Source organism: Lissotriton helveticus, chromosome 5_1, assembly GCF_964261635.1.
Source record: "Lissotriton helveticus chromosome 5_1, aLisHel1.1, whole genome shotgun sequence".
NCBI lineage: Eukaryota > Metazoa > Chordata > Amphibia > Caudata > Salamandridae > Lissotriton > Lissotriton helveticus.
This window is the reverse complement of record NC_136065.1, coordinates 2,100,708,292-2,100,720,716: the sequence shown is the minus strand read 5'-3', so window position 1 is coordinate 2,100,720,716 and position 12,425 is coordinate 2,100,708,292. Positions and strand designations below refer to the sequence as shown.

Sequence of the window (12,425 nt, the reverse complement as noted above, 5' to 3'; positions counted from 1 at the left end):
TAGCAGTTTTCCAAACCAATCACGGCCCCAGGAAGTTCAAGGTTGGCATTAGGGGTGTGCAACATTCGCATAATTTGCTTTCAGGTAATGACATGACATTTTGGCAAAATTATGTGACATTAAGTGTAATCATGCAAAATGCAACTTTGTCATTTTGCACTGTATTTTAGCATGAAATGCGACCTCACGTCAATTTTATGGCACAAGGATGCATTAAACAAAGCACCACAAATAAGTCTTTTGAATTCTGTTAGCATCCATTTGCAGTAAATTTTTACCATGAATGATACATTTCCCAGTAAACATTTATTGGAGCTTAATTATGCAAACTGGTGAAATGGCATACATTTAGGAATTTCACGTAATAACCGTAGCCCAAAATTCAATAAAATATGTGAATTACTCCAGCATAAATAAAATTTCACCCAGGCCTAGCTGGTATGTTAAGATCCTTTTAGTGGCCTGTTTTTAGATTAGGTTGTGTTTCTCTGTGAGTTTCCAGAGGCTATTCCCCTCAGATCCTTGCCTTTCTGAAGCCCTTCTTCCTGTATCTCCTCTTTGGTTGTGGTGGTTATTGTTTTCATAAGAATGCTTCCCATTGAGTTTTAGTTCTAATTTTGGTGCCTTGTGCCCTAACAGCGAATCCTCAGTGGCTGTTTTCAACCTCTTATTTCTAATGGAGTTTCACCAGTTCGGACCTCCAGTACTTCCTGTTGAAAAGGTTTGGATAATTCTAGACTCTTTTAGACTGCTGTTTCACGATAGGGCTCTTGATTTCTTAGGTGGTTACATAGCTTTTCTTTTTCCAGGCATGGTTAGTTTACTCATCCTTCAAAGCTCTGTTTCAGTTTTGTCAACATTTTTACAACATTGTCATAACATTTTTAATAATTTCTTAATTTTGTTTTACATTTATATATTTTTTTACTATATTTCGAATAGATTTCAATCGGAAGATCCATCTTTTTTTTAGTTTCATTTGGCGGGCATTTTTTTTTTACTTCTACCTTATTTTTTGAACTAGTCCCTTTTTAAGGATTTTAAGGGATTTGATGGTAGGGGGATTTAGGATGCATGTTTAAAAGTTGGGTTTAGTGTTGTTTATGAGTTTGTGGTACATTGGATGTTTTTGGTAGAGCTTTTTACTATTTAGCTTTATTTTTTAAATTGTCATGTTAATGTATGAATGTTTTATGTTAACGTATGCGATGTTATATATGTTTTGATGGTTTAGGCCCTAATTATGAGTCTGGTGATATGAGGACCACCAGATTCGTGTGGGCGCGGCAGTGGCGGTCCAGCCACTGCCTCACCAGCAGTCGGACCGCCCCATTACAAGTTGAGCGTTCAAACCGCCCTCAGACCGCCAACGCCACCAGGGAATTGCCATTCCATAGGATTGGCACGGCGGTCTTGAAGGCCACAATATGCTTGACAGAACCACCACAGTCCCGCCAAGCATAAACCGAGTTTCCTGTCTGCCACGGTTTTATGGGCAATTCCACTGCCATGAAAACCGTGGTTGAGAGGTGTTTGTCTATAAACGAGTTCTATGGGAATTTGGAGTTTACATTTTATTTTCATCTAAGAAAATCGGTTTTGGTTTATTATAAAACAATGGTTTTTACTTATATTTCCTTTTTTCAAGTTTCTTATAGAGTTTCTATTTTTAAAACACTTTTTCAGGTTTTTTTAATGGAACCTACAGACTTTGGATTGCTTTGAGATATTTCGATTGGATTGTTTATATTTTTGCGTTTTTTTGGGGGGTCTTTTGCTTTGGTTTTCTTTGTCTTTTTGTGGATTACTACTTTTTTGACCTGGAGTTGGAGTAAGATCTGCAGCTACAAAACAGTAAGTGTTATATGTTCTTATTTTGTGGGTGAGAAATGTGATATTACGTTGTTTATGTTATGTGTATATTATTGTATGTGGAATTGTTTGAATTATGTGTTCTATTTATTTGATGTTATGTATTGAATTTGTTTTTTAGTTGGCTGATTGCTTAGTGTTATATTTATTTTTAAATAATTAATACATACATTTTTATTATATCAGTGTTGATGAACTTTGTCATTTTAAAAAAACTAAAAGCATTTTGTTTGTTGATTTAGATTTTGTTATAGTTTTTGAGGTTCTTGGTAGGTTGATATTTAATTTAAAATATGTTTTTGGCTATCATTTCTAAGTAATGTAGTCCTTTGGTATTTATGAAGAGTTTGACTTTAAATTGCAGCCTGTTGTACATTCTTTTAGTTTGTTTGCTAAGTTTAGGGTCAATTTGGTTAACAGATTGCTCTATTCTTAGTTCTTGGTAGCTTCTTTTTATAATGCTTCAATAAATTTGTACAATGTAGATTGAGTTCTACCTAGCGTGGACTGGAAGGCATTGTGCCATCCTTCAACTGTATTGTTTGTTTTGGCTTCCTGTGCCAAGGTGCTGTCATAGAAATTCCACTATGGTATCTGGTATTTGACTTGGCGCCTGTGTCCTAACTTATGCAGTCTGCTAGCCCAAGTGTCTTCGAAATAGTCCATTAGAGGACTAAGTTTTCCCTTTTCTGTATTTATAAATAAAAACGGAAAAATACTGCCAAAAGAAATGGCCAGGTGAAATCTGAAATTACTGCCATGAACAAGTGCAGCCTGGATCCCTGTGTCTTTCCACCCCAATGCAGAAAGAAGCAGATTAACTGCTCATTTCCTCCCTGCACAGTAAGTTGGTACAAAACTGAGTTCGCAGAATGCACTCCAGAACTGGAGCATGCCGGGGAGAAAATGTATTCTGTGCCATCCTTAGTGAATCTCGAACTGGCTCATGTCGTGCAGAGGGTGTACTAAAAGCTACAATGCAAACAACTACAATGCAAGTGTGGAAACAGACCACAAGGCAGGTAACAATATTTATGGGAATTCAGCCCACCCATGCCTAGCTGCTCCGTACTGAGAGCTCTCCCTTAAGAGGCTCACTAAAACTCGACTAAAGGCAGCAGCCGCCCTGTCACAAAGATGGGCTTAAAAAAAAATGAGGTATGAAAACACCCCAGGGCTTTGGCTGCAGTCTCAGCAACCTTTGTTTTTATGTTTTATGGGAGGGGGAAGAGGTTGATGGGGGCACAGAGGTGGGGGCCGGGTGCCGACATCTGTAGCACCATCTTAGTACCAGAGGAGTTCTGAACTTAATTGTGGCAGAAGAAACCAAAAACAAGCATTGGCATGTTTGAATGCATTGCATATACAAATGATATTTAGCACATTAAATCTAGTCCTTCTGGCTTTGACAATACTGGGAAAAAATTGAAGGATGACTTTCGGCATATAACGTACTTAGGAGTTAATTAACTTAATATGACAGACGCTAATGATTTAGCATGTTTTTTAGTGGTAATGCATTTGTTAAGGTTCCTCATGAATTCCGATGGAAGCACTTTGTAGAGCGTGTATTTCAAGAAGGGGTAACAATAGGACTGTGCAAACAACATCTAATCAATACCACAAATCTTTTCAAAGAGGACAGGGAAGGCATTTGCGTCCAATATGTAAAGTGCACTTACCATTGGCTACAATTTCAGCAACAGCTGTGGGATGGCCGTGCCCAAAATACCAAAGCCATAATCATTTCAGTGAATGAAGTATCCAGAACAATGCTACCAACAACACAAGTGGGTGTGAACAAAACTTGACTGCACTCATGCCTAGTCTGGACATGCATGACCATTCAAGTGAAACTCCAAAATTACACGTGTGCCTTTTCTTTCTAATATTGCCAATTGTATTGTGTTTACTTAATTTGGTGTATATATAATGATATCTAAACCTATAACAACTGAGTGTAGGTGTTAATTGTCTATTTTAAATAAATGTGTTAAAAATACTAGCTGAAATGTTTTATTTTGCTTGCAACAAACATAAATGTGGATAAATACGGATAAAATGACCAAAAAATAAATAGGGATAAATTCAGACGGAAATGTTAAAAAAAGATATACCATAAAACCGGGAGCCCTACATATAATGGTTGACTACCTCTGTGACCGGTACGTAGTCTAGTGCTATAATCTGTTTTTATTTTCAAAGTGAATTGTCTATTACCTGGAGTATTCTACACTTAAGGCCGCATTACGAGTACGGCAGTCTTGAGACCGCTGTACTGTCAGTTGTGGTCTGTTTGTCGCCTCCTCGCTGCCACAAGACTGCTGCCACTGCTAGGATCCTGGATCCCGACAGGGCAGCAGTGGGGAAAGCGGTGGTCTCTGCCAGTGGTGCCTGTACCGCTGTGCAGATTACAACCTACCTTACCACCGACCTTTTCATGGCAGGGACTCTGCTATGAAAAGTTCAGTGGGAAGGCAGGGAAGCGGCCCCAAACAGGCCCCAGAGTGATGTTCAACCATTGGGCAACGTGCATAGGGGCACATGTTGTGCCCCCCTCTGCTTGTACTGTGTGCCATGCACGACATGGTACACTGTGCACCAACATGCAAACAGTGCTGCCAAGGTGGCGGCATATGCTTGAGGCTCTCAATGAACTTAAGCATGCCCCCGCCGTTACACCACTAACACAACACCACCAGCCTGGCGGTGCACTAAGAATACAGCAGTCAGGATGCTGTTGGCTTGGCAACATTATCCTGCCCCCCCCCGCAACTCGGAATCAGGGTCTAAGGGGCTCGGAACAGCCTGTCAGTGTCAGTTCCCACCGCCATCCATAGAAGTTCTCCAACCACCAGATTATGATCTAGCGGTTGGAGTGCAACCGCCAAGTACATGAAAATGGAAACAGACTTTGGAGGCCCCTAGCAGAGCTCCTTCCTCCATTGTTTACCGCTATGGGGTTTGGGGGGGGCAAATGTGGTGTCCTGCCAAGCATCCATGGACCCTGTGCAATGCACCTCATGGTGCCTGGCACAAGATGTTTGAAACATGCCTATTTCTATTGTGCCTTGTGCTGCGGTCCTTTTCTGGGCTGCTGCACAAGCCGCAATAGAAATAGGTATGTTTCCTACCACCTGCACGGCGGTCGGATCATAATTAGGCTGGTGGAATCACTAACTGCATATTGGCCGGAATCCATCTTGCAATGATGGTGGCTGGGTCCTCGTCCGACCACCAAGGTGTCGCAATATACTTTGATTAAAGTGATACTAACAGCCCTGTATGGATTTGTGGGGGTGTATATATTTTGAATTGTTTGAATCATGGCTTGGTCAAAGTCTATGAATGTTTTTGAGGGCGGTAATTTGTTTTTTTTATATAGTTTAGGAGTTCATAGTAAAAGAGATATTGGTGTTTTAAAATTTACCATGTACGGTTTATATCTGAGTGAATCATTTGGGACACATTTTGAAGGACTTTTCAATCATCCAGGTTTGACATTGGGTACGTTTCATTAAGTTGTTTGCAGTAGAGAAGACTATGATTCGTTTTTAATCATTTAGATTGTCATTTTAAAGGGTTACTCATTAAAGGGCCTCATTATGATGGTGGTCGGACTAGCGTCCAACTGCCATCGCTGCATGATGGAGTCCACCCGATACGTAGTTGTCAATTCCACATGAAATATTATGATACAAATGCCATGTAGAGGGTCGGAAACATGCAGTTCTCTATGGCGGCTTGTGCTATGGGCCTGAAAAGGGCCGCAGCACAAGCCACAGTTGAGAAAGGCATGTTTGCAAACATCCATGCATCATGTGCCCAGCACCATGTGGTGCCTGGCTCACGGTGCATGGATGTTTGGGGTGACACCACATGTGCCCCCCTGGTCACAACCTTTGGCCCCTGGGGCAAAGGGACCCTGCTAGGGGCCCCCAAAGTCCAGTTCTGACAGTCTTTCCACGGCAGTGGGACTACAATGAAAAGGCTGTGGGAAGTGGACATTGTAATCCCTACGGTGGTGTCGGTTTTGCCTCGGCCTTTATTGTAGGGATTACTGTCCAACCGTTGCCCTGACAGTCTACTTGAGCCTGTCAGAGGCGGCTGTCTTTCCCCCCACCCACTGCACTCCCACCCCCGGTATCTCAATCCGGAGGTAAGATCATTGCTCTGGATGTCTGGCGGACCGCCACCGGCTGCTTTGCAATGGCAGTCCGTCCGACATCATAATGAGGGCCTATGTGTAATTGTTATATGGTCAGATATGTGTATGTCTTGTTAGGTTCTAGAGTCAGGTTTGGTATAAGTTTCAGCAAAATGGTTGCCGATGATGACAAAAGTGAGCATAGCTTGTGAGTACCAATCAGCAAGCTCGACTGGTGGTGCGTACGTGAGGTGCCATTTTTCTTTTTTCACTATTTCTTTTAATGTTAAAAACACATTTATGGGTGTGTTTGTCTGGGTATACATACCAGGGTTACCCGTCTTTTAAGAATTGATGGGATATGACTGTCATTTGACAATAGACACTTTTATAAAAAGAAGGCAGATAAAGTGGTGTGACACTGCCTTGTAAAGAGTAAGGAGTGTTTAATGTAGATTAAAAGAAAGGAAATAATTCTACCCCTACATTTGATATCTGATAATCCTTAGGGAACAGGTCTGATGTGCTTTTTGATGAATTGAGAGGAGGGTGACCTGTTTCTTGTATTCCCTCTACAGTTCCGAATTGACATGTGAAAGATTACCTACATTGCTGCAGTCCAGGCCATATGTCCAGGCCATATGTGCCCAGTCCAGTCGATGGGTAAATAGTACAAATAGTACAAATATTTATTTAATTGTGTTTCTGATGTTTTTGTTATCGATATATATGTAAAAAGCAGTGTTTTTGACAACGATATGTGTGTGTTTCATATTTGTGATTTCTATAGTTAGGTATACAGAGTGAATATTTTTGTTCTCGATTTTTAATTTCCGATATTTGTGTATTTTGATATTTGTAGGATTGATATTATATCAGTGATCCATTGTTGCACAGACTGGAGTAGGAAAAGTAAATCTTACCCTTCCAAAGTTCAAATCTTTCCCTACTGTTGTACAGACTGGAGTGAGAATAGTAAATCTTACCCCTCCGAAGTCCGGAGCTTTCCCTACTGTTCCATAGACTGGAGTGAGAATAGTAAGTTTATCCCCTCCAAAGTCCAACACATTCCATACTGTTGCCCTGTTTGGAGTGGTTATATTGTACTTAACTTCTCTTGAGGCCTAAAATTTCTCTACTGTTGCATAAACTGGAGCGAGAATAGTATATCTATTATTCCCAAACTTGAATACATTTACAAATAATGGTTAAATATATTTTTTATTATTTGTTTATAATTTTATAGTTATAGTATTTGTTTATATGAGGTGACTCTTACCCCTAGATACATCATCAAAGGCCAACATGATATCCTTAATAGGGGCAACATACTCCGACTATTTAAGCACATTCCGACTCTCAATGAAATACACTCAAGCGACTTAGAGTAGGTTACATTCCTGAGCCTTTTTAGTGACTCTCACGGGGAATCAACATCAATAGGGCTGTGTCGCCAGGCCCAGGTGGGGCTCACAGCTGAAGAAATAGCACAAATGGCCGATTGGGGCATTGACATAGCTTTCCACATACCAGAGAAATACCCACACATATTAGTAGTATCATCGCCAACGAAGGAGGTATACTCGGTGTTAAGGGGGACAGCAAGCAAACTACCAGGGAAAAGCTCAGCCGCGGATTCAAGATCTTATAATGCCTATAGGATAACAAGTTCAATTGATCAAAGGTCAGTCCACTACAGTGGGCAAAAGCAGAGCGGTACGCAAGGCAGTGGAGGCCTGCCCCCGCGACGGCACTTCTAATATAACAAATGCTGCTTGTCACTTGAATAAGAATAGAACACCGGGAAATGTTACATATTTGTCCATCACATCCTGGAATGTTGCAGGGCTAAAAAGATTGCTTACCTGTAAAGCAGCACATATGTATCTTGAAGCAAATGACATTCTCTGCCTACAAGAGACGTGGGCCACTGAACCCCTAATTATCCCAGGTTTTTTTTAATTTCATGCTGCAGCTACAAAACGTAACATCTTTGGTAGAGCATCTGGTGGGCTCTCAATTTTCATTAATCATGCTCATAAAATAGAGGTAACATCAGTAATAACACACATTTCCAACTTGCAAGCAGTACTGATCGGAGGTTTCAAAAATAATAACATCTCAATTCGCCTTTTGTTAATCAACTGCTACGTCAACCCCGCCACTCAGCAAAAAAAGCTAGTATTAAAACCATTGACAAGAGAAATGGACCACCTCATAAATAAATATGCTTCACATTTTCCAATTATCGTCGAGGACATGAACACCAGGGAGTTGGGGCATGCAACAGGGGAACCTTCAAATAATTTAGAATCGGCTCCTCTGCAGTGGCTCCTTTTCACGCAAAATATGGTTTCCGCCCACACCATCCAAAAAGCTGGTGACCCTCTCTGGCATCCTCTTCCCACCTTCAGGGACAAGTCAACAATTGATTACATCTTCATTTCGGATAACCTGCTAACCTACTTCAGCAACTTTGAAGTGGGAAATAGGGACGAGAGTGACCAAAGACCTCTGAGGGTTTCTCTTAAGCTAAATGAGAAACCTGCACAAAAATTGGAAATATTGGGAGCTTCAATTGGAGAAGAGCACCACGAAGTTTTGAGAAGAATAAAATGGACCACAAAAATAGGCCCAAAGCTCTTGGAGTGGATCAGATAGAGTCAAGTCTAATAGACAGAAGTATTGCATCCCCATTGGAGCTCTGGAAAGGACTCCTTGATGAATTAAAAAACGTTCTAGGACGAGATACTGGGAGCCCTAAAGCACAGGACTCCTATCCACAATGTCAGTCATGACAATTAAAACCAAGGGCCGTAGCGCAGACCAAGCGGAACCTCTCAAATGCCTTGAAGGCAAGAAGAACAGGTGCCACAAATTCCCACATATCGGAAATAAAAGTGCTTCGTATGGAACACATGGGAATTACGATCAAAGAAAATCGAGGCAGAGTGGCTGAAAATGTATAATCTTCTCAGGGAAAAGGGTCATATCCAACTCTGGAGATACATTAAACAACAGAGCCACATCGGCCAAAGCAAGGAAAACAGGGTGACAGCGGATGCATGTCATTACAATGCGGTCTTTACACCGTGCTACCTTTACGATGCAGACATCACAACGCAAGTTGTTACAACGACTTGCGCTAGAGGCGCTGGATTTAGAAATAGTATGATTTACTATTCCAACTCCACCTACGTAACAGTAGGGAAGGTGTTGGAATAGTAAATCATACTATTCCTTAGTATATAGCTCCATCCAGTGCAAGTCGTAACAACTTGCGTTGTGATGCTGCGTCATAAAGGTAGCGCGGTGTAAAGACCGCGTTGTAATGGCTGTCTCCCGTGGCAGCCGCCGAGTGGGTCAAACACGCAAAGCAACTGTATACGACACAGCAGAATATGACTGAAATCCAATTACAACAAAGTACCCCAGAACCTCATAATAAGGACAACATGCCTGTTATTACCAAGGTCGAGATTACCAATCGGATTAAAAAAATTAGGTCAGATGGTGACCCTGGTCCCAATGGAGTCCCAGAAGCAGTGCTTAAAGCCCCCCACGGATTTTGGGCGGATCAGTTAACACCACTTTTTAAGTACGCGTTTGCCACTTCTACAGTTCCATCCTCGTCGAAAGGCTCAATGCTCGTTCCGATTCATAAAAAAGGGGACCGCACGAAACCTGAAAATTATCGGCTGGTCGCTCTATTAGATATAGAAGAAAAAGCATATGCCAGATTACTGTTGAAGGAACTAGAAACCTGGGCAAAAGATCATAACACCCTTCCTTTCTTCCAGTCTGGTTTTAGGCCCCAAAGTTCCACCATAGACAACATTCTAGCACTGGGACACTTGTCATTACGTGCGACCCAGACATCACAACTACCGTTGTTTGCTGTTTTGTGGATTACAGCGCAGCTTTTGACCGAGTTGACCGCGAAAAGCTATAGGAAAAACCTAGCAACTGGGGCATACCACAAAAGCTTTTAAAGGCAATAATTGCCCTGAATGAGGGGACCTGGGTACGCATAAAAAAAAGGGTGCGTTCTGGCCCCTTTACGCATTAATATCTATACAGCCGATCAGGGAAAAGCCCTGGTGGGGGCAAATCTACTAACACCAAGCCTGGGGAATGTGAGGCTCCAAATCCTCCAATATGCTGATGACATTGTTATTATGGAACACACTTGGACAGGCCTACGGAAAGCCTTAGAAGCGCTGCACAGATTTAATCAAAAGAACAATCTCCTGGTGAATCAGGAGAAGTCCAGGATAATAATCTTTAGGAAGTACCATCGAAAGAAGACAGCTCTATGGCACCTAGGAGAGTTGCAAATCAGAACTTGCAAAAGCTATAATTATTTGGGTCTCAGGATATTGGAAAGGGCCAAACCCTCAGTCCATTTGAAATATTTGAGAAGCAAGGGGTCCAGCATTATCTGTAGCCTGAGAAATCTCAATCAAAGACTACACAGCCCAACAGTAGAACCTATTTTGAAAGTCTTAAAAGCAAATGTAGTGCCCTCTGTCAATTACGGCCACCTAGTCTTTCCTGGTGCTTTTACTAAATTCCTTAAGAGCCACCAAATCTCTGTATACAAGACGGTATTGGGCATCCCACGACAGGCCAGGAAAGCTAGAGTAAGGTTGGAGCTGGAACTTACCTGTCTGGACATTACCTGCTTAGAGGACACAGTACAATATTACATTGGCACCTTGCGAGCTTCAGTAATATCCTTAAAAACACAAATTAAAACAATTTTTGAAGAAGGCGCATCCCCATGGCAGGTGCAGTTGACAGCAGCCACAAAATTGTTGGAAATAGATGTGCAAAATGTGTACAATTCAAACATCCCAGTTGCCGTAGGGAAAATATCACTGAATAGACAAGCCAAGAAAATATCATATATAAGAGATCTGGACAGCTTACACAATCAATCCAATCTCCTAGTACTGGATACCTCCTATATAGTGGGTAAACCACAGCCTTATTTCGAGCAAGCACTGTCAGTCCCGGCCCGGAAAGAAAATACTTACATGAGACTTCTGGCACTGCCCATTGTGGACTTTAACCAAGCCTGGGTCAGGCAGGACAATTTAGTCACATGTTGACTTTGTAATTACCATCGTGAATCCTGGCTCCATCTGCTGTGCTGTTGCTCTAAGTTAGCCAGTGAGAGGCACCGACTAGTTCTTTCAATCTGCAGAGCCCATGGCCTTGCACGATGCAGTGAAGTCTCTGACTTGTGTTTCTCTGCTAAAACAGCTCAAACAGCAGCACAGCTGGGGAAATGTATAGAATTAATCCAAGCCGCCTTGATGCAGAATATAGAGTTACAGAAAGAAACCATTCAGGTAACAAGCAAGAGAGACGTTGACAAAATGTTATTTTAAATCTAATGCATTTGCACTTTACAGCCAGTGATGACACTAATTTTAAGGTTTTATATTCTACCAGTTTGTAATAACATACACAGGATTTTAACTTCGTTCTTTTTAATAATGACAGTATATTGTAATGATTTTAAGTAATTGAACAATAAAACTATATTCATTGATTAGTTATTTGTTTATAGTTTTTGTTTTAAAATGTGTATATTATTTTTTGTAAATGTGTTTTTCACTTCATTTTTTATTTTATTTGTTTGGCAATTTATTTGATGTTTTGTAATTAAACTATTAATATTTTCTGCTTCATGTAAAAATATATATGTATGTGTTTTGTATATTAGAAAATATAAAGCATTAAACAAAAAAAATTAGTATCATGTCAAATATATTTTTTTAATAATTCTTACATCATATATGTGTTTGTGTGTATATATATATTTACATTAAAAAAACACACATTTATATGTGTATGTGTGTTTATATAAGTATATATTTATATGTAGTATTAAATATTAGTGAGATGTATTTAATTAACAATATATTAATGGTATATAATAAAAATAATTAAGATTTAGGTCCATGTTTACGAGTTTGGTGGTCCGACCACCTGACAGATGCATCCGTGGTTCCTAGAAGACTGTTGCCCTGGCGGTCTTCTGCCCGCTCGATTATGAGTCATGCAGCCTGAAACGCCAACGGTGTGGTTCCAACTTGGGTCACGGCATTCTGCAATGTTGTTGATTCGTACTCTGATGCCATCAGGGCCCTGGCTTCATGCCAAACCAATTATGACAACCGTTAAGGTGTACTGGTGGTCCTCTAGCGATGGTTCCTGTATTCTCGCAGCATAGCACCACAACAGTGCCCATTGGATGGATTAAAAAACTATGCCGCTGATATCCTTTGGCCAAGGGGACAAGCCTGTAATTTACACTATAAAACACACCCCATTCCTGACCATGATCATTTGCCTCTGAACTGCAGCCCACAAGACAGGCACCACAGTTTTGTGC

General features: G+C 40.9%; 1 long non-coding RNA gene across 1 annotated transcript in view; it reads left to right on the top strand.

The window, feature by feature from the left end:
* The window catches only part of LOC144756354 (uncharacterized), a 98,191-nt gene that overhangs the window by 76,706 nt on the left and 9,060 nt on the right, over positions 1 to 12,425 (top strand). Inside the window, exon 2 of the long non-coding RNA XR_013595132.1 lies at positions 6,598 to 6,682. This is a non-coding gene — a long non-coding RNA (uncharacterized LOC144756354). The remainder of the gene's footprint in view (positions 1 to 6,597; positions 6,683 to 12,425) is intronic.